General features: G+C 44.4%; 1 protein-coding gene and 1 long non-coding RNA gene across 4 annotated transcripts in view; one reads left to right on the top strand and one right to left on the bottom strand.

The window, feature by feature from the left end:
- The window catches only part of LOC113894442, a 31,108-nt gene extending 25,362 nt beyond the window's left edge, over window positions 1–5,746 (bottom strand). For both annotated transcript variants that reach the window (XR_003511578.1, XR_003511583.1), the window contains exons 1-2: window positions 5,593–5,746; window positions 4,179–4,305 (exon numbers count right to left, since the gene is read on the bottom strand). This is a non-coding gene — a long non-coding RNA (uncharacterized LOC113894442). The remainder of the gene's footprint in view (window positions 1–4,178; window positions 4,306–5,592) is intronic.
- Window positions 1–17,873, top strand: part of CLSTN2 (calsyntenin 2) — a 725,154-nt gene that overhangs the window by 573,737 nt on the left and 133,544 nt on the right. The window lies entirely within an intron of this gene.

Genomic DNA, 17,873 nt, shown 5'->3' with positions numbered 1-17,873 from the left:
CTTGGTGGTTGCTGCTGCTGCTGCTGCTAAGTCACTTCAGTCATGTCTGACTCTGTGCGACCCCATAGACAGCAGCCCACCAGGCTCCCCCATCCCTGGGATTCTCCAGGCAAGAACACTGGAGTGGGCTGCCATTTCCTTCTCCAATGCATGAGAGTGAAAAGTGAAAGTGAATTCGCTCAGTCGTGCCTGACTCTTAGTGACCCCATGGACTGTAGCCTACCAGGCTCCTCCATCCATGGGATTTTCCAGGCAAGAGTACTGGAGCAGAGTGCCATTGCTTGGTGGTTAGCAACTGCAAACACGCATTTAAGACTTTCAGGAAAATAAAACACACTAGGGTATTACTATGATTATAATAAGCAGGATAATTCACAGTGTTTGGAGTGCACTTTAGAGCCATGGTCCCCAAAACCCAAACCAATCAAAGAAAGACCCCACTGAAGCAGTCACCCTTTTAAGCCAAGTGGTTTGTTCAGTAATTTTATGTAACTGAGTTTCAACTTCCCTGAAGTGTCAATCCAGGTATAGCGCAGACAACTTGCTCAGCTATTTGAATAAAATAGGATAAAAGCCTGTTCTATTATCAAGAACGATCTTGACCAGAGAGTCTAAGGATCTTTGCTGGGCAGCTAGTGCTTTTGCAACAGAATCTGCAATGTCTCCAAGAGTTAAGGAGAGATTTATTATTATATCTCATTTGTATTTACTGCTAACCAGGAGATGGATTTATTTGCTGCCTTTATCTGCTCAATCCAGGGGTCAGTGAGGTTTTTAGTGCATGTGGAAAGAGAATCTCCTTTGTCATTTTAGCAGATGAAAGAAAACCAAGTTTTAGTTTTAAGTAAATACTCAAGCATATTTTAAAATCCATATAATTTCAATTTTAGCCAGCTTGATTGATTATAAAAGGTGAGATTCCTGCTTTTTCTCTTTCTCTTCAACTTTTTGTATGCATTTAGTTTGTCTTTCATAACCAGAAGTTCTAGTTTAGGCAAAATTACTTTCACTTCCCTTAACAGGCATGCATTTCCATACCTCACATCTTTTCTTAACCAAGAAACACATCCTACTTTCCTTGCATACAAAATTGTGTCCCTTCTTATTACTAATAACTTTACATATATTGCCTAGAATTCTTAACCCTTAGAAACCTTCATTTTTAGTGAAAACTAAAGAAGTAAGTGATTGTAAACCACAGGTCAGATAAGCATTTTATTTTAGATTGGCAAATTTACAAATATATTTCATAATTTCTAGAAACATGTCTTTCTTCACAGTACAGTCTTTCACTGTGATACAGAACATGTTTACTAACAGAACCAAATTTATCTTGAGTTTCTCTGCAATCGGAAGCCAAAAGTAGATAAACATGTTCAGTAATTAATATTTCATGATTCTCTTATTTTAAATGACCTAGATATTTAGCAAATTTCTATCATTTAACAAGAAAATTCAAAAGTTTCAAGATACCAAAAAGACTTTGGAGGCTATTCCTAAGTACATATACAATAAAATATAACTGTTGCTTAAAAATTGATGTATAAATTCTTATCCTATTTACACTTATGCAATGGCACCCCACTCCAGTATTCTTGCTTGGAAAATCCCATGGATGGAGGAGCCTGGAAGGCTGCAGTGCACGGGGTCACTGAGGGTCGGACACGACTGAGTGACTTCACTTTCACTTTTCATTTTCATGCATTGGAGAAGGAAATGGCAACCCACTCCAGTACTCTTGCCTGGAGAATCCCAGGGATGGAGGAGTCTGTTGGGCTGCTGTCTATGGGGTCGAACAGAGTCGGACACGACTGAAGTGACTTAGCAGCAGCAGCAGCAACTTGCTGGGCTTCCCTGGTGGCTCAGCTGGTAAGAATTCGCCTGCAATGCAGGAGACCTGGGTTTGATTCCTGGGTCAGGAAGTTCCCTGGAGAAGGGAAAGGGGATTTCTCCTTCCTGGAGAAGGGAAAGGGGATTCTCCATTATTCTGGCCTGGAGAATTCCATGGACTGTATAGTCCATGGTGTCGCAAAGAGTCAGACACGACTGAGCAACTGTCACTTTGACTTCAACTTGTTTGCTGCCATCAATTATGTCTAAATTACCCACCAAAAACTTCATGACAAAATCAGCCATTGTCCTGAGTTATTTTAATTTTTGCTGACAAATTTTGTGACCAAGAAACATGAATTTGACTAGTAAACCTGGGTAGAATAAGTTATCTGTATTATAGTCACTGTTGATAACTTTAAAGACAGATCTGTTTAAATTAAACCAACCAACTTAAAATAGCTTTTATTTGCTGAAGATTATCCCAAATCATGTGAACTTGAAAAATATTTGAGTTTCTGTTCTATTTCTGAGAACTTCAGAATGACCAATTCATGCAAGCACTTGCATTCAAATCAACTAAATGGCTTTCTTTTACAGATTAATTTTGGTGATACCCCCCAAAGGTGGGGAAACATAACATAATCTACAACATACATACAATATAAACACACAAACATATAGCTGCAGAGAGCTTATAGCCCAGTTTCCAAATACGTGTTCTCTCTGTTTCTGTCTCTCTCCCTTTTTGTCTCATTTATTTCTTCTGGTGAGAAACTCTCAATTAAGTTTGCATTTCAAAGAATGGCTCTTTGGTCCTAAAGAAGATAGGGGTAGGAAATTTACATCACAAAGGCACAGATTAAGTGCAGGACAAGTCTGGGTCTAATGTCCTAATTTTTTAAAGCATTTTGAGAGGAATAGGTGAGGTTTGGGGGTTGACAAGACAAAAGAAAAAAGGGCCCTGCAGTGATTTGCAACATATAGACAATTGTTTCCAATTCCTTGAAGAACTGGGATGTAGCTTTTGTTTTAGGTACAATTTATGTCTTTAATTTTTTCACAGGTTTTACAATAAGTCTTTCAATGAAGCTATTTTGGAATTTCAAAAATTTCTGAAGACTTCTGCATACCTATCAAAATAGATATCCCATTCTGTTCGTATGATTTGGGAGCCCTAGCTTTTATGTTGGAGAAGGCAAAGGCACCCCACTCCAGTACTCTTGCCTGAAAAATCCCATGGACGGAGGAGGCCGGTAGGCTGCAGTCCATGGGGTCGCTAGGAGTCGGACACAACTGAGCGACTTCACTTTCACTTTTCACTTTCATGCATTGGAGAAGGAAATGGCAACCCACTCCAGTGTTCTTGCCTGGAGAATCCCAGGGACGGGGGAGCCTGGAGGGCTGCTGTCTATGGGGTCGCACAGAGTCAGATACGACTGAATCGACTTAGCAGCAGCAGCAGCTTTTATGTAGGTTTTAAAATGATCTATCTGTCCCTCATAATGGCCATTGTAATTCCTCTGAGAGTTGACAGCAATCTGGTAGATCCCTGGCTACAGATGGAGTTTAGCCCACATTTCTATCCAGCTGTCTCTAGTCACAAATGGAGCATAATCCACATTTCTGTTTCGTCATATTTTGGAACCCCCAACCTGATGGCTACTGAGCCCAGCTCTCAGGACACAAAACAAGCTTAGCAAGATTTTGCCACTTTTGAAAATATCTACAGCTTCTGGAATCACAGTTCTCAAATATAAAATAAGAAGGTATGTCAGAAAGTGGCACACTCAAGTTTTGGGTATAAAGAATCTCATTAGCAACTAGCCTTTATCTACACAATCAATACAAAACAAGACAAACATGTTCATATTAACATACAGGCAGTAACCAAGAGATGATTCTGCATCCTGGCTAAAGACAGACCTGTATGCAACACCAACAATTCCCCTGGAGGCTTGGAGAAAGGATTGAACCAGCAGACCCCAAGGACTGAGGCATTGAGGATTGATTCCAAACAAAATGGAGAACTGCAACTGCCACCAACAATTCCCAACATGGAATTTGGAGAAGAATTCCAAGCAAATGTGGAATTGCACACTAAACCTTCATCAGTTCCCAATGTGGAATCTGGGAACAGAATCAAGGGCTGGGGTTTTCCACTCAAAAATCTGAAAATTGTAGTCTGAAAGGCTAAGGGCTTGGCTCCAGGCAGAGTCATCTACCAGCTCTATTGGCTCCAGGCAGAATCATTTACCAGCTCAAACTGACCTACCTTATAAAGGAAAGCCAATTATACTGAAAGCGTGAGAGCAAAGTGAATGGAGCTCAAACTGAGAGGAACTTACCAATGGCCCTTCAAAACGGTGAGAAAGACAGTGAATTTGAAAGCGTTCACGGGGCACCATGCCTGTGTTTCCTACTGTCCCCAGATGCCATTGAAAGTTTGCTTCAGTCCCACTACTGCCATCAAATCTGTTAAAAAACAGAATGCCACCAAGTAAATGGGAGCATCTAATTGGCTTTATTCAATAATTCATGAATCAAACAGCGCCTCATCTAGTACCTAGACAGATGCTCCAAGAAGTTGTACAAAATGGAAGGTTTTTGAATAGAAGGAGGGTGGAACAAGGACACTATTAGTGGGGAAAAAAAAAAAAGAGAGAGAGAGAATAGTTTCAGACCAGCCCACTTTCTTGGGGGGAAAGGGCAAGAGTCTACCATGAAGGTTGCTTCTTCCTTTGGGGGATGGAGAGATCTCACATGACAGAGTACCCTGTTAGTGCTGAGAATAAAATTCCAGACTGCCCGATTAAGATTGCATTTCTTGACAAGGTTGGAACTGCAGTTAGGTCAAGTATTAAGTCTAGGTTTGATATCACAGGGCCTTAGCCTAGTGATGCCATTTAGGCCCTGTGGTTTTCTTCTTTTAACAGGATAATCCCCACTTAAATTGTAAATGTCAAATGTCACTATTAAGCCAGGATTCACCAAATCTAGTTGATCTGATTTTGTGAAACGGTGAGTTACAAAATGGTAGCACATCTTAAATGGTTGAAAAAAATCAAAAGATGAATAATATTTTGTGGCACATGAAAATTACATGAAATTCAAATTTTAGTGCCCATAAATAAAGTTTTTGGCATACAGTACACTCATTCATTTATGTATTATCTCATGGCAGCTTTTGCACTATGACAGCAGGGCTGAGGAGTTTCATGGGGACCAGATGGCCCTCAAAGCCAAAATATTTACTATCTGGCCCTTTCCATAAAATGTTTGCTGACACTTGCATGAAGCTGTTATTGCCTGTTGACACCTTAGTGAGTAGTAGTTTATCAGAGTATCTAGGGCAGCCTAAAAAAAAACAGAACGACAAATGAACACATTTAGACAGAGGCAAAGAAGTATTGATACAAAAGTCCAAAGCAAGATTCACCACACAGAAGACAGAGAAACAATTCTAGTCCATTTTACAGATGAGGAAAACTTGGGGCAAGAGGGATTGAGTGACTTGCCCAGAACCTCACAGCTGATAGATCTGACAGATCGCAGAGATGGAATTCACATTCATGTCAGTCTATCCCAGACAGACTAAGGTGTCAAGAGGAAGGAGGAGAATAGATTAGAAAGTTGGGAATTTCCAACGAGGCAGCTTTATACAAAAGGCATCTGAGAAAGCTGTTCAAGAGACACATATGTCCTTTGGGAATATATGTAATCTCTTTATCACCTTATCTACAAAATGGTGATGAGACTTACCTTGAAGGAGCAGCTAGTGTTCAATGAAGCAATATATAGTTTGCATCTCAGTGGTGCCCAGTATTCTTTTCCTCCCTTCTCCATGCCTGACCCTTTTTCACATTTCCTTAACTGAGCCTCATCCTATGCCCTGTTCCCTTGAGATTACAGTTCATTTGAGAATAAACCCAAAAATAGATACCATTTGTCTGAGCCTCAGGTTACCTCTGGTGATCTCATGGGCCAGATAAACCCAGTGTGAGCCTAAGACCTGGGTGTTAAGTTTCAAACCAAAAGATGCCGCCCCAAGCTCAGCTTCTCCTGTCAGAGACATAGCCTGAAGATTATCCACCATCTACCCTTCTGCTCAACAGGACGGAACTTGGCTTTATTTGAGGTTCATCCCAGGGGCTCAGCTCCTTCATCCCTATGCCCTCCCTTCATTGTCCTACTGACTCTCCTCTTTATCAGGATTCTCTACCACCCCCCATCCCATATCCCCGCAGAGGGATGGGGGGTGATGGGGCCCAGGGATGCAGCAGTCAGGTACAGAAACAGTGCAGACAGTTAGATGGCGGTGGGAAGGGCTTCATCAACACAGCTCCATCATAATTTTCAGGCTTTGCTGAAGCCCCTTCCCTGGCTAGCTTGGGTTTCCTCAACTATAAATTAAGAATCATGACCCTTGGCTCAATTATTCTGTATGATTTAGGAAGACCACAAGAGGCTCTATGTGTGGAAGTGCTAATTTAAATCATCAGGCAAATAATGTTGTGATCAAATAATGTTGTGATCAAATAATGTTGTGATAAAATATATACTATCATAAAAATGGGCACAGATACATACACACACTGAAATCCATCGAGTTGGGTAAGGCTGTGTGGCTTAAGCACCAAGTCCTTGATTTTGGAGGCTAAGACTTGGACCAAAGGGAGACAGTGAGGTGGGGTGGGAAGAGCAGTCTAGGGGGCTGAGAAACCAGGTCTCAGTCCCAGCTCAGCTCCAACCCAGCCTTCAGCCTTGAGAAAGTCACTCCTGCCTGGCTGGGCTTCCCCCAAGTGTAAAGGGCTCAACAATGCCTTCTTGTGAGGATGAGATGAAAGGTAATGTGTGTAGTACCATGTTCAGAACCACACGTGATGGGGCTTAATGAACAGCAGCTCTTTTTAGTTTCCTTTATTTCAATTCTTAAGATCACAGTGGAACATTTTGTCCCAATTCCAGTAATTAGAATCCCACTAACTCCAGTGGGTGTGACCCCAGGACTGTGGTTGTTGAGTCAGCTCAGATCTGCCAGGTGCGCCTCTGTGCTCCCAGAGAGGCTTCATGGGGCTCTCCTGCGCTGTGAATAATGACCTGTTGGGACACTGTGGACACAGTCGGTCCTTAAGGTGCAACAGATGGTTCTGAACAGGATGTTGATTTACCTACTCAGTGATTTCTTTATTTGGCCGCGCTGTGCAGCCTGCATGTGGCTTCTTAGGTTTCCAATCAGGGATTGAACACTAGCCCACTGCAGAGAAAATACAGTCTTCCCCACTAGACCACCATGGAAGTTCCTCCATGACTTTTTAAAGCACTTAAAGACTAGCTGGATAAATGTGCCCACCCGAAAACCCGGCTCCCCCAGGCTCCATGTGAGCCTGGGGGGAAATGAGCCCCAAGGTTTCTGGGTCCATAATCTCAGTCCTGAGGGGGAGGGGGGAGTGGACTGCACTCACCGCAAGCAGCACTCAGCCACATTAATAGTCACTGCTGACCGAGCACTTCCTGTGTGCCATGCCCTGTGTGTGGCTGAGGCAGGTACTCATGTACCCAGTCACTCTTCATCACACCCTGAAAGCTGTGTTCTTCCCGTTTTGCAGACGAGGACTTGGTGGTTGAGACTCTTGCCAGCCAGCTACTAATATCCAGGACCAGCCTTCAAATCCAGTCCTGTCTGCCTGCAGGACCACTGCTCATTCAGCTGCAGTGTCTCAAAGCAAAGGAGGACACTGGCCTCCTTGGGAGACCTTTGAAAGAAAGGTGTCTTGGGGACAGTCCCACAGTTGGAACCCTTTCCTCATGTTATAAAGAAAACGTGTTGTTGAACAGTAAGGAACCATGAGAGAGGATGGTGGCTTGCCAGATAGTGGTGGGGAGAGTACCACTCCTGCCATACAAGCCCACAGGTGATGCCTGCCTTTGTTCAGGACAGCAGGGCATCTATAGGCCTTCTTGGATGACCCCTTGGACCCTGGGAAGGGGATGGACTTGCCAGAGGACATCCAGATGCTGAGAGGTGGAACCAGAGCTGGTATAGGTCTCCTGACTCAGTGCCCCAGCCCACCTGCCCATCTCTCCATGGACCTGGGTCTGCCCCCAGAGCCGCTTGTAGTCAGCCAACTCCCTCTTCCATGGACAGTTCTTTTAAATACTTGCAGGCAACTTGAATTCCTCCCTGAAGGGAGTCAACAGAGAGTGGGGCTTGGGAGGACTGCTCCAAAGCCAGAAAGATCTGGATTCACATCCAGGTTCCATCACATCTTGGCTCAGGGACATTGGGCAGGTCACTTACCTCTTTGAGCCCTCAGATATGGTGTCTGCAAGAAGAGACTAAGAATAGCATTTGTCTCAGAGGGTCGTCCCAAGACAGAACTGTGCTGAGCTCACAGGAGCATCTCCGTTTGAACCATGAAGGAGATGAAGAAACAGAGGCCTCTAAAGTGGGCTTAGGAGTCAGGCCAGCTAGTTGGTGCCATTTGCTGGGGAGGTGCTCTCAGGCAGGTCATTTCACATCTCAGCCTCGGTTATATGGCTCTCAGATCAGATCAGATCAGTTGCTCAGTCGTGTCCGACTCTTTGTGATCCCATGAATCACAGCACGCCAGGCCTCCCTGTCCATCACCAATTCCCGGAGTTCACTCAGACACACGTCCATCGAGTCAGTGATGCCATCCAGCCATCTCATCCTCTGTCATCCCCTTCTCCTCCTGCCCCCAATCTCTCCCAGCATCAGAGTCTTTTCCAATGAGTCAACTCGTCGCATGAGGTGGCCAAAGTACTGGAGTTTCAGCTTCAGCATCATTCCTTCCAAAGAAATCCCAGGGCTGATCTCCTTCAGAAAGGACTGGTTGGATCTCCTTGCAGTCCAAGGGACTCTCAGGAGTCTTCTCCAACACCACAGTTCAAAAGCATCAATTCTTCGGCGCTCAGCCTTCTTCACAGTCCGACTCTCACATCCATACATGACCACAGGAAAAACCATAGCCTTGACTAGACAAACCTTTGTTGGCAAAGTAATGTCTCTGCTTTTGAATATGCTATCTAGGTTGGTCATAACTTTCCTTCCAAGGAGTAAGCGTCTTTTAATTTCATGGCTGCAGTCACCATCTGTAGTGATTTTGGAGCCCAGAAAAATAAAGGCTGACACTGTTTCCACTGTTTCCCCATCTATTTCCCATGAAGTGATGGGACCAGATGCCATGATCTTCATTTTCTGAATGTTGAGCTTTAAGCCAACTTTTTCACTCTCCACTTTCACTTTCATCAAGAGGTTTTTGAGTTCCTCTTCACTTTCTGCCATAAGGGTGGTGTCATCTGCATATCTGAGGTTATTGATATTTCTCCCAGCAATCTTGATTCCAGTTTGTGTTTCTTCCAGTCCAGTGTTTCTCATGATGTACTCTGCATATAAGTTAAATGGCTCTCAGCATCGGTGAAATGGCCCTCCTACTTTTGGAGGGCCTGCTCCCTTTCTCAGTTGGATGCCATGCAGACTGATAGCACATACAAAAGGCCCAGCAAGAGTTTACTAAGTGGTGGTTTCCTTCTTGCTCTGCGTTACTGAAAGGCATCATCAGCCTAGACACTGATATTTATCATCTGAACATCAACCAGACACTTGATTCTCATGATGAATGTGACCACAGCCAGCCACTCACCTCTCCTTGCCAAGCTCATCCTCATCTCTAACAGGGGCAGAATAATGCCAGCAACCCCTCTCTGCATCCTCATCATGTGGCTCTTGGTGGACTGAGCAACAGACTGCAGAGCTAGGAGTCCACCCTGGACTCACAGAGCGAAGCATGTAGTGACCCTGGAGATGCCAGGACGGTGGCCGAGAGCACTAACTCCGCTCTAACCATGCAGAGGGGTGGCTGAGGTCCCAGCACATAAGAGATGCTCTCAATGCTTCCATTCAACACAGGGAACTTCCCCCAGGGCCCGGCCTGAGCCAGGTGAGCAGGGCACCCTGGGGTCAGGAGCTGGAAGAGGGAAGAGAGCAAGCAGGTGACCAGATCCTGAATATATGATTCCAATCCAAGGAAGTCAGAGCAGGGACAGGGCCCAGGGCCTGGAAGAGCAGAGAGCAGGGGTGCCTAAGCCTTTGGAAAGGGATGAAGGGGCACTGAGGCTTATTGAGGGGCCAGTACAATTTGCCAGGTGCCCTGAGGAGGTAGGGATGGACGCTGTGATGGGAAGAGGCAGGGAGGAGTGCTCCAGCAGAGCCTAGTCCTTCAGTTCTGCACCTTCAGTTCAGAATCATGCCAGCCATGGGTTCTTGTCCATGTCCAACTCAGCATTTCTTGTTCTATGAGCAAGGAGAGACAAGAGTTCAAGTTGCAGATAAGAGTGTGGAGAAAACTCGGCACGAGTGGATGAACCAGTATGCATTTCCCTGTTTGTTCTCATGACAGATGCAGTCAGATTTCCAAAGTGGACAGTGAATGAAGTAGACAGAACTTTCCAGAGAGATTCTGTTCAGCTGTGGGTGTACCAGCCAGACTTCACTGGAGCCCAAAGGAGCGTGGTGGGCCTCAGCAGGTGGGAGTGGGAGTTTCCCTTCTCCCTCCCTTCCCATGGAACAGAGTCAGTCGCTGAGATCTATGGGCCTTCAGAGCATCCACAGTTGGGGTCCTCAGCAGGAGGCTGATCACCCTGGTCAGGAGGGCAGGGCAAGGTATGGGCACATGGGCCCAGAGCAATGTGGAAGCTCAAGGGGTCTGGAGAGGCTTGGAGCTCCCCTGTCAGACTGTGGGCCAATGTGGAGTATCTGTCTGGGGCTGTAGAAACTAGTACACTCTGAGGATGATGAATTTCTGATAATCTGGTTGATGGAAATTAGTATCTAGAGTGCAATGTGACCTCATTTTCAGCCTAAGACACGTGGGTTGTTCAGCCTTATTTCAGCGTTGAGTCATTTGTGGGAGGCCAGAAGCCCCTCTCTCTCTCCCAGTGCCGGGTCTGTCTCTGACCTGCATCCCTAGGTGACAGCAGCCAGTGATACTCAGCAGCACCCATTGGCAAGGAGTACAGCAGGGCCCATCTACCCACTGAGGTCTGGTGAATGGCAGCCACATGTGGACTGACTCGCCCACCTTCTTCCCGGCTACAGGCCCAGAAGCACAGTGACAGCATGCCACTCCCTGCCAACCTCCAAGGCTTTTGCTCTTCAGGCTCTCAGCCCACCATGGATTTGTAACACCCTTCATGACTGAATGCAAGATAAAGCATCCCATGCCTAGTGTGTGGGCGGCGCTCAGACCCGCCAACAGGAGCTCTGTGGCAAAGGGAAGCGGCAGGTTGTCTGTCTGCCCAAGTGGCCAAGGGAGAGGGATGGTTTTCAAGCAGCATTTACAAGTTCTGTATGATAAGTAGCAATTGGACCACAGCAACTTTTTAATATAAATATATTTTAAATTATAAAGTGTTTCCTGCTCATTTGCAAAGAATGTTTTAATATATATACTTAAGTTTCATTCATCTCTTTGTGGCTGTGCTGGGTCTTGTTGCTGAGCGGGCTTCCTCCTGGCTGCAGTGAGTGGAGGCTCCTCTGTGTTGCGGCGCTCAGTCTTCTCATTGTGGTGGCTTCATGTGTTGTGGAGCGCGGGCTCTAGGGTGCGCCAGCTTCTGTAGCTACCAGGCTCTAGAGTTGTGGCACATGGGCTTAATCGCTCCATGGCATGTGGGATCTTCCTGGCCCTTGCGTCTCTTACACTGGCAGGCAGATTCTTTACCATTAGCACCACCTGGGAAGCCCTTGAAAAGAAACTTTTTAAAGATAATAATTACAATAAAAGTTCCCCATGATCCAATGAACGCAGTATTATCAATGTTACAGTATACTTTTCTCCCTTCATACACAGTCATTTGAACTTTGCGTGTTTCCCACTTAACTTGGTGCCACATGTATTATCCCACTTCATGAAACCATACCGCCCTCTCATCAGCTGCCTAACATTCTTTCAAAGAAGGTCAAGTGTGCCTGATGGGGTTCCTGAAGTCAAATGGGACAAAGTGATTGTCCAGCTTTAGCTTGGTTCTGCTTTTCTGTGTATCAGTGAATATCTGTGCAAAAATCTTTGTCTGCATTTTGGAGTACTTTCTCAGGAGTATTATCACCTGGGCCAAAGCATATGGTCATTTTGAGGCCCAAGATATGTTTTGCCAAGCATCAGTCTAATCATCTGTGATGACTCCCACTGCCCATCCATGTGAAGGACACCTCTCCCCAGTCCTGGGCGCTTGGACTCTGATTTCCAATGTATTTGATGGACTCTGCAGCTTTGTGCCATATTTTCCAAAGAGATGATAATTTGGTCCCAATTTTAGAAAGTCAGTCAGTGAAATGAAAAACCCTGCAGTCCTCTAATATCACCTGGAGTTGTGGTCCTTTTGTTTAAAAAAATTAATTCTGCAACCATGTGCCACTGATCTATCGATTAAAAAGATTTACGTGACTGGAGTCTGAAAAGTTTACATAAGCCATCTTTACAAAAAGACTAAAAGTGTGTGTTTGAAAAACCATATGCTTGCATTGTAAATGCTTTTCAAGGCTATAAAAGTAAAGATTCTTGAAGAATAGCTACTCCATCTTGTACCAATAATGCATTCGTCCCAAGATAAGAAAATTGCCTGGAAAATGCTCATGTTTATTGGACATAAGAAAGAAAAGCTTCTATAAATCCAAGAGAAAGTACCCTGATTGGTTGAGTTAATGATTTCCCCCTTGGGAGACTTGTCTTCCAGAATGGCTGCTCTTAAATTGCCTGGTTTCTGCCCCTTTCCAGCATCAACTCTGCTGGACATGTTTCTGCATGTGAGCTGAGAATCTCTGGGAATGAAAAGGGTGGGGAGTAAAAGTAGCCAAATTTGGCATGGGGCCCTGGTTTTTGAACACCATGTGGTTCACTTCGGTGGCAGCACTGACAGTCCCGGAGAGTGTGGAGCCAGGGCGAAAGGGGGAGGACCCAAGCTTTAGAGAAGGTGTGCCTACATCAGCAAGTTCAGAGGCTTGTTGGAAAACTAAGGTGCTCCCAAGGGCATCAGAGGACCAGTGAATGGATTCCCTCCTAGCATGCAAACAGCCAGGGGCTGACCAGATTGGGGTGCAGTGCCAAGGGGGCCTGTGTCAGGCATGGGAGCAGAACAGACCTCACCCCCGGCTGAGGGCAGATCTGGAGACACAGTGCATGGAGTGAACCCTAAACCCAGCCCAGCAGAACAGCAGCAGCATCCTCAGTTCAGAGAAGCTGGAAGGAGCAGGAGAATCCAAGAATAAAGACAACAGGAAGAAAGGCTGACCAGAGCAACGGGCCAGGAAGATTCCCAGAACCCAGAACATGAGCACAGACACCTTCCACGAAGCAGCCATATCATTCATTCCCCAGATATGTAGTGAGAACCAGCCATGTTCCAGGAACTGCACCAACCACTGGAGATTTCAAATCTAAGCAAAGGAGGCAACCCGCTCTTGTGGAACTCGTGATGGTAGATGAAGATGGAGGTGAGGGGTGAGAGTTTCAGGTGGAAAACAATCACGGAAGTAAATGAACAGCTTAGTCTACTGTTCACAATCAGTCATGTGGCCAACCCCAAAATCACCGGGGAAGGGAAGTGTACTCCTTCCACCGGAGGAAGGTATCAATGAAAACAGTCAATAAACAATCAATAATAAGGGTAGAAAAGAATTTTATTTGAGTCAAACTGGTTTAAACCAGAAGCCAGCTTCCTAGATTACTCTGAGAAACTGCTCCAGAGAAGCAGAGTTTTCATCACAGTTTTGTATCTTGTCAGAACAAAGAATATTAAACAAGTCATGGTTACATTTCTTTAAGATTTCAAAAAAAAAAAAAGAACTGACCAACATGCACACAGCGAGGCAGTATGGCTTTGGCACCTGGGAAGGGAGTCTTATCGTCAAAGGAGTACCAGCATTCGTGTACCAGGTAGAGGGGCATTTAATCCTTATTTTTAACACGGACATTGTTTGCTTCTGGCCAGTGTGCCCTTTTCTTTCATGATTAAAGCAGATGTATACTGTGTGTTTGATAGGCCACAAACAGGCTATTTTAGTTAGCAGAAACTTCAAGTTACCTCACATGTAAACCAAAGTGACTTCCCTATATCTCAATATATGAAAAAATGTTTTATCAATCACATGGTCAGGAGGTATAATCTAATGCCTCACAACTGGAAGTGGCTCTGTCTCCACTAAGAGCTCTGGCCCTGCATCTGTAGTTCTTCTGGAATCAGAACCCACACAATGTGAAGAAAGAAAAGAATACTTGTTCTAAGCTCATTCGGTGTCAAGTCCTACTCTGCTGGGTCAGCTTTCAGGCAGCAAATAGATCTCCCTGTGGTCATCCTGCATAGGGAGCAGAAATCCCTTCTCAGGCCCCTCCCTGACTGTTGGAAGTCACGAATGTGGTGAGAGATGGAGTGGGAGTTTAATGCCCAATATGTTTTGGCTGAAGCTCCAATACTTTGGCCACCTGATGTGAAGATCTGACTCAGTGGAAAAGACCCTGATGCTGGGAAAGATTGAAGGCAGGAGGAGAAGGGAACGTCAGAGGATGAGGTGGTTGGATGGCATCACTGACTCAGTGGACATGAGTGTGAACAAGGCCTTCACTGGGAGATAATGATGTGCTGCAGTCCATGGGGTTGCAAAGAGTTGGACACAACTTAGCGACTAAACAGCAAATTGTTTTGGCTGGTCATTTCCAAGTCTGTCTCTGCATCCAGATCACTTTGGGGAGGAAGGTTGATTAAAATCACAGATTCCAGGGCTTCCTCCTCAAAACCTTCTACTGGGATCTCCCAAGGTGAGACCCAAAAGGCTGTCTTGAGAACTTTTACAGGTGATTCTCCTGAAGCCAGCCCTGACCCTGAATCTGTGTGTAGACAAGAATTTGGGGAGTGCAGTGTGAGCTCCATGTAGATGAGGTAAATTGCAAGCCCTGTGAATTGGGAAGGAGAGGGCACAGTCTAGATTGGAGCAATTATGGAGGAATCCCTGGAAGAATAATTGGATATATTGTGGTTAGGGAATGTTAACCACTGTAGATTAGAAGGTCATAAAGAGAGGTAAAGTAGGAAGTTGTTGTAGTGATTTGTAATGATGGTTGTAAAACTGGAGTGGACTAGGACATGGAAGCAACCTAGATGTCCATCGGCAGATGAATGGATAATAAAGCTGTGGTACATGTACACAATGGAATATTACTCAGCTGTTAAAAAGAACACATTTCAGTCAGTTCTAATGAGGTGGATGAAAATGGAGCCTATTATAAGAGTAAAGTAAGTCAGAAAGAAAAACACCAATACAGTATATTAATGCATATATATGGAATTTAGAAAGATGGTAACAATGACCCTATATGCAAGACAGCAAAAGAGACACAGATGTAAAGAACAGACTTCTGGACTCTGTGGGATAAGGTGAGGGTGGGATGATATGAGAGAATAACATTGAAACATGTATATTAGCTGTATGTGAAATAGACCACCAGTCTAAGTTCGATGCATGAAACAGGACACTCAAAGCTGGTGCACTGGGACAACCCAGAGGGATGGGATGGGGAGGGAGGTGAGAGGGGGGTTCAGGATGGGGGACACATGTATACCCTTGGCTGATTCATATCAATTTATGGCAAAAACCACCACAATATTGTAAAGTAATTAGCATCAATTAAGATAAATAAATTAATGTTTAAAAAGGAATTTAAACAAAACCTGGAGTGGAAAGAGTTTGATCTCAGGAGTCCTCTAAAATTCAGAAACAGAAGGGCATTAGTAGCCCTGTAGATATATAGGGTAAAATGTTACAATGCTCTAAAGTATTGCCTTCTAGATTTTAAGTCTTTGGATGTAAGTTTTAGGAAATAGGATATTATTTAGAGTAATGCTTCTGGACTGAATCTAAGCTCGTGCTGCTCAATGCCTGACAGGTCAATAAATCAAGGGACAAGTTGTTGGGGCAAGGAATAGCGACTTTATCAGAAAGCCAGCAGACTGAGAAGATGGTCAAATGGTGTCCCAAACAAGTATTGTATCAGAGTTAGAATTCAGGCTGCTCTTATACTAAAAGGAGAGGGGGGTATGGTTGGTTGTTGCAAACATCTTGGTGTTAGAATCCTTTGTTCTTGCAACTATGCAGGTAGGTCAGGTCATGAGGTTTCTACAGACCTCCAATAAGACAAATGTTATTCTCTGTTCTGTAATTTCTTATCTCTATATAAATGGAAAACTTTTATACTCTTAAAGATTAGAGCATTGAGAATAGGTTATCATGTATATTTCAGGGAATTAGCAACATTCTTGTAGCCAAAAAATAGAATACAAAGGTTAAAATAAAAGAAACAGATCTAATAGAAAGTCAGGTTTATTCTTCCCTATTGTACTTCTCAAATCACCTATGGTGAAGGATTGGCTTTTTTCCCAATCATCATGAACCTTAATTCTTTAAAAACAATGAGACAAATTTCTAGAAAAATGAAATAAATAGCAAAGACATTCAAAATGTAAGCCAATTTTTAAGTATTATTGGATTTGATAAGCATAAAATCACCCTGTCAAATTGCTATAAAGTTTTTTAAAATGTTACCCTGGATTTCTATGGCAGACCTATAACAAGTAACTCCAAGGCCACACCCCTCTATAGACCACAGTAAGTAGCATTGTCCCAGAATCTGTTGTTTCCTTTGCCCTCCACAAAATCAGAAATGGTTTAGGCTTGGGATTCTCAGATGGCGCAGTGGTAAAGAATCTGCCTGGCAAAGCAGGAGACCGTAGAGATGTAGGTTTGATTCCTGGGTCAGGAAGATCCCCTGGAGTAGGAAATGGCAACCCACTCCAGTATTCTTGCCTGAGAAATCCCCTGGACAGGGGAGCCTGGCGGGCTACAGTCCATGGGATTGCAAAGAATTGGACACAAATGAGCATGCACATGCAACATGCAGATCTTTTTAATTTAATCTGATCATAAGCATCTTTATATGATCCTTACTTACCTCATGGTACTGGTTCTCCTGACTGACAATAATAGGCCAGGGAAGAGGGTATGATAGAAGCCCCTGATTTTGTCAGGGAGCTATTGGGCAGGAAACTATCCGCAGTTGCCTGGATGCTTCCAGAATAAGGCCTGAAAGTGTCCACCCACATGCCTGACTTTGAAATCCCCCAGGTGACGATGTGAGGGTTTTCTCAGACCAAGGATTTGGTAATCAAGATGGTGACTTGGGATGAAATTAAACCCCTTCTATCATCAGGAAATTAAAGAGAACTTCACAGGCAGGACAAAATTTGAGGACAAATTACTGGTTGTCTCATTTGACATTTATTGAGACATCTTGGGGGACTAAAAAGGTTGCAAATACATGAGGGTTTCCAAAATTGGACTCACATGCAAGTGCAGTTTCATCATCATACACACTCATCCACAGACACTCAGGCTGAAGTGTGTATGTATGTGTGTACACACAAATGCACACACACGCACGCACACACACACACAGCAGCTACATCTAGGATTCTTCACATTTTAGTGCCTGGCAGTTTAGCTTCCCTGCATTGCTGCTGCTGCTACTAAGTCACTTTAGTTGTGTCTGACTCTGTGCGACCCCATAGACGGCAGCCCACCAGGCTCCCCCGTCTCTGAGATTCTCCAGGCAAGAACACTGGAGTGGGTTGTCATTTCCTTCTCCAATGCATGAATGTGAAAAGTGAAAGTGAAGTTGCTCAGTCGTGTCCAACTCTTAGCGACCTCATGGACTACAGCCTACCAAGCTCCTCCGTCCATGGGATTTTCCCGGAAAGAGTACTGGAGTGGGATGCCATTGCCTTCTCCATTCCCTGCATTAGGCAGCCAAATTAGAATGTGTGAGTGTGTGTGTGTCTGTGTGTGAGTGTGTGTGTTTTGATTTTCATATACCTAATCATTCACTCATTTCTTAGATATTTATTGAATACCAGTTATGCACCAGGCCCTGCAGAGTGATGTACAAGTTATGCTCCGGTACATGAATAGATGGTAC

The sequence above is a fragment of the Bos indicus x Bos taurus genome, chromosome 1 (assembly GCF_003369695.1).
Source record: "Bos indicus x Bos taurus breed Angus x Brahman F1 hybrid chromosome 1, Bos_hybrid_MaternalHap_v2.0, whole genome shotgun sequence".
In the NCBI taxonomy this organism is placed as follows: Eukaryota; Metazoa; Chordata; class Mammalia; order Artiodactyla; family Bovidae; genus Bos; species Bos indicus x Bos taurus.
This window is presented reverse-complemented; position numbering and strand designations above follow the sequence as displayed.